The 5,000-nt window shown below is 54.8% G+C and overlaps 1 non-coding gene across 1 annotated transcript in view; it reads left to right on the forward strand.

Annotated features, from left to right (window-relative positions):
* Positions 1-3,651: 3,651 nt before the first annotated feature.
* LOC126147809 (small subunit ribosomal RNA) overlaps positions 3,652-5,000 on the forward strand; it is a 1,909-nt gene continuing 560 nt past the window's right edge. The window contains exon 1 of the ribosomal RNA XR_007530346.1: positions 3,652-5,000. This exon is cut by the window's right edge and continues 560 nt beyond it. This is a non-coding gene — a ribosomal RNA (small subunit ribosomal RNA).

The following is a 5,000-nucleotide window of genomic DNA, read 5'->3' on the forward strand; positions in this document are numbered from 1 at the left end:
CCATCTATGACAATGTGACGAAACCACATGCAATAGCTCCATCTACGCGAATCGGACGACACTACGTCCACCATGTCGAGCGCACCACCAAAAATACCGCCATCTGCAGGTCTCCCGCAACATGGCCTGCTGCACCGACGATACTGCCATCTATGAGACGACAAGCCGACGACGACATCGCTAGGGCCCACAGTGCCCATTTTCCGACGCCACCCACAAAGCCTGCATCATCTGTCCACCACAGGAGCCCCAACGCCAGTGCCTGCGCCGCACGAAGTCGTCGACCGATCATCGCTCCGCTCCACTCCACTCGCACCCGCACCCGCAAGTGCCCCACCCCAACCGCCCAAATCGCAACTCCAGCGGATGAACGGCGGACTCTTCCCGCACTCGTAACGTGCAATCCACCCCTATATCATGCGTTTCATGAAGAGTTATATCCAATATGCCATATTCCCGCTGTCCCTATACATGCTCTAAGTAGCTCGCTTGCTACAGCAGCAGCAGCACCACGTCCGCGCGCTTCCCTGGGGGCACTGAACCGCAGGACGCGAGACCCCACGCCCAGTGGCAAACAGGACTCCTCTCACAATATAGACGGTCACTACCCCGCACAACGATGACGGTGTGGGGGCCATTTTACGACACCGCTTCCTGCGGTGCCAACGCTGTCGTAGAGTCGATACGCCATCTTTGGTAGAAGGCAACCATTCCGCTGTAAATGAGTACGTCGCTCGTAGTTCAGTCACCTCGCAGCACTGCTCAGTAAACTATGCAGGCCCACATAGATAGATCAAATACGCAAATGCCCCTATACATGCTGAACGTCTGTGCAAACAAAAGGAACCACACGTCACCCACACACTCTATCACACACTACTCTCTGCCTGTAACAGACACAGATGCAATAATTAAGCACCACCATGGACCAACGTCCGGTGCATCCTATCCGCCACAGTACACCAACCAGACTATGATAACCAGGCCACGAGGTCCAATCATAAAACAGAATATCCCACTCGTCCGACAACCACAATTGCTCAGATAAGCCACCAACACCCACACATGTCCCACACAGGGGTGCACCCAACATCACCACACTGCCTCGTCTTACAGAACAAACACACTGGCAGGAATGAAACACACAGGTCTGCCGCAACCTCGGACACGGCGCGCCCCCTCTCACTACCGAAAAGCGCATCCCAACGTGACATACCTCCTTTGACACACTGACGCTGCCTCGGGCATCCACTTCCTACGGTCAATATGAACGAACCTCGCCCCGCCCCCCCCCCCCCCCCCACCAACACGCCATCCCATACCACAATGTGTACCGTACCCAAACCTAACGTGTACTGTACTACAACGCAATGTGTACCAAAACACAACCCAGTTTGTACCTTAACCTAACCTATGTCACCTTAACCTAACCTATGTCACCTTAACCTAACCTATGTCACCTTAACCTAACCTATGTCACCTTAACCTAACCTATGTCACCTTAACCTAACCTATGTCACCTTAACCTAACCTATGTCACCTTAACCTAACCCATCTTGCACCTTAACCTAACCTATGTCGCCTTAACCTAACCTCTGTTGCACCTTAACCTAACCTGTGTTGCACCTTAACCTAACCTGTGTTGCACCTTAACCTAACCTGTGTTGCACCTTAACCTAACGCAATTTGCACCGCAATGTAACGCAATTTGCACCGCAATGTAATGCAATTTGTACCGCAATCTACCCCAAGTTGTACCGCAATCTACCCCAAGTTGTACCGCAATCTACCCCAAGTTGTACCGCAATCTACCCCAAGTTGTACCGCAATCTACCCCAAGTTGTACCGCAATCTACCCCAAGTTGTACCGCAATCTACCCCAAGTTGTACCGCAATCTACCCCAAGTTGTACCGCAATCTACCCCAAGTTGTACCGCAATCTACCCCAAGTTGTACCGCAATCTACCCCAAGTTGTGCCGCAATCTACCCCAAGTTGTGCCGCAATCTACCCCAAGTTGTGCCGCAATCTACCCCAAGTTGTGCCGCAATCTACCCCAAGTTGTGCCGCAATCTACCCCAAGTTGTGCCGCAATCTACCCCACGTTGTGCCTTAACCTAACCCACGTTGTGCCTTAACCTAACCCACGTTGTGCCTTAACATAACCCACGTTGTGCCTTAACATAACCCACGTTGTGCCTTAACCTAACCCACGTTGTGCCTTAACCTGCTCTGTAAATGGCATATGACACGTTACATTAATGTATTGTTGTCCAACCGCAACCCGCTCAGAATGTTGTGTACACAGCTACGTGTCATCTCCCCATAACAGCTGTATTGCAGTGTGGTACGCCATAGAGACGTGTGGGAGTAATGGACGCAGTGGATGGCGATCAGCATGAGCCGTCTGTTCATGTAGTGGCGCGTGTATGCAGACATAGTAGTCTCTTCTCACACAATGTGATAGCACGGTGTCCCGCGTTCCACATCTGCGACATGCTACAGAGGCCGGTTGACAGTTCGTCGCGCAATGGACATCGCATACGTACGGGGGCACCTTCCACGTGCCCTCTAGTCGGGCACATTTTGTTGCGTGGATGTGAGCGGATGTAGTGTGTCTTGACACCTGACAGGCAGGCATGCAATAATAGTTGACTTTGCAAACGGGGATGGACGTGGACGTGTACGTTTACTGGTGACGTTACGCAAATGAACAACTGGTAACCCGTTGTGGTGCGGTTGATCTTGCTGGAGGTACATCTGTGAGGGCAACGATCGGTACAGCTATGACGCGGTTGTGTCAGCGATACCCACCACACCAATGAACGTGAATGTGGATCTGGGTGTGAAGCGATACGCGGCTGTGGGTGGGTGGGACTGTCCCCGGCCGGTGAGGGGGGGGCCGCCCGGCGTGCTGGCCGCGCGGTGCGTGGGCGCACGCGCTACAGCCGGCTGGTGGGGGCGCCCAGTGGCAGGCGCGCCGGCCGACGGACGCGGCAGGCGGCGCAGCTGCGCGCCGGGGCACCCTGCGCGCGGCGCCGTGCAGCCAAAGTGGGTCCTCGCCGGCCCGGTGCGAAGCGCGGTGGACATCTGCAGTGTGCTGGTCCGATTGAGGACTGTGTGCGTTGAGGATGCGCCGCCGCCCGGCACTCGGCGCCGCGACGCCGTCTGCTGCTCGGTCGCCCCAGCGGTTCTCGCTGGTGGTTTGTATCGCAGTTGTGCAGACGTGTTGGCACGTGCGCTGTGCTGGGAGAGTTCGCTTCGGCACCCACGTGGGGCCTTTGCCCTTCTGTGGCGCTGGCGTTGGAGCTGCCGGTCACCGTAGGTGGCGCGTGTTGTCTCCCGCCGGCAATGCCACGACAGCACGCTCCCGGGCCTCTGTCGGCAGCGGCAAGCTCAGTTGGGAGCACGGGTGGTCGCACCTAAAGCGTCTACTCGCCTAACTCCGGGCGATTGCGCCTCTCTCGAACCCGACCAAGTACTTAGGACGGCGCTGCGCGCCGCCGGGACCTGAGAGGGTTTCGAGGTGTATTGTGCAGGGGAGCTCAGCCTCCTCCTGTTTGCAGAATAATTGAGCGGACGCTTGCGTGTTCGCGCGGGCCCCCGGGACACACTCCCGGGCGGCCGGCTGCTCAGCTCTAGTTGACGCAGCTCCCTGGTTGATCCTGCCAGTAGTCATATGCTTGTCTCAAAGATTAAGCCATGCATGTCTCAGTACAAGCCGCATTAAGGTGAAACCGCGAATGGCTCATTAAATCAGTTATGGTTCCTTAGATCGTACCCACGTTACTTGGATAACTGTGGTAATTCTAGAGCTAATACATGCAAACAGAGTCCCGACCAGAGATGGAAGGGACGCTTTTATTAGATCAAAACCAATCGGTCGGCTCGTCCGGTCCGTTTGCCTTGGTGACTCTGAATAACTTTGGGCTGATCGCACGGTCCTCGTACCGGCGACGCATCTTTCAAATGTCTGCCTTATCAACTGTCGATGGTAGGTTCTGCGCCTACCATGGTTGTAACGGGTAACGGGGAATCAGGGTTCGATTCCGGAGAGGGAGCCTGAGAAACGGCTACCACATCCAAGGAAGGCAGCAGGCGCGCAAATTACCCACTCCCGGCACGGGGAGGTAGTGACGAAAAATAACGATACGGGACTCATCCGAGGCCCCGTAATCGGAATGAGTACACTTTAAATCCTTTAACGAGTATCTATTGGAGGGCAAGTCTGGTGCCAGCAGCCGCGGTAATTCCAGCTCCAATAGCGTATATTAAAGTTGTTGCGGTTAAAAAGCTCGTAGTTGGATTTGTGTCCCACGCTGTTGGTTCACCGCCCGTCGGTGTTTAACTGGCATGTATCGTGGGACGTCCTGCCGGTGGGGCGAGCCGAAGGCGTGCGACCGCCTCGTGCGTGTTCGTGCGTCCCGAGGCGGACCCCGTTGAAATCCTACCAAGGTGCTCTTTATTGAGTGTCTGGGTGGGCCGGCACGTTTACTTTGAACAAATTAGAGTGCTTAAAGCAGGCAAGCCCGCCTGAATACTGTGTGCATGGAATAATGGAATAGGACCTCGGTTCTATTTTGTTGGTTTTCGGAACCCGAGGTAATGATTAATAGGGACAGGCGGGGGCATTCGTATTGCGACGTTAGAGGTGAAATTCTTGGATCGTCGCAAGACGAACAGAAGCGAAAGCATTTGCCAAGTATGTTTTCATTAATCAAGAACGAAAGTTAGAGGTTCGAAGGCGATCAGATACCGCCCTAGTTCTAACCATAAACGATGCCAGCCAGCGATCCGCCGCAGTTCCTCCGATGACTCGGCGGGCAGCCTCCGGGAAACCAAAGCTTTTGGGTTCCGGGGGAAGTATGGTTGCAAAGCTGAAACTTAAAGGAATTGACGGAAGGGCACCACCAGGAGTGGAGCCTGCGGCTTAATTTGACTCAACACGGGAAACCTCACCAGGCCCGGACACCGGAAGGATTGACAGATTGATAGCTCTTT

The sequence above is a fragment of the Schistocerca cancellata genome, unplaced genomic scaffold (genome assembly GCF_023864275.1).
Source record: "Schistocerca cancellata isolate TAMUIC-IGC-003103 unplaced genomic scaffold, iqSchCanc2.1 HiC_scaffold_871, whole genome shotgun sequence".
In the NCBI taxonomy this organism is placed as follows: Eukaryota; Metazoa; Arthropoda; class Insecta; order Orthoptera; family Acrididae; genus Schistocerca; species Schistocerca cancellata.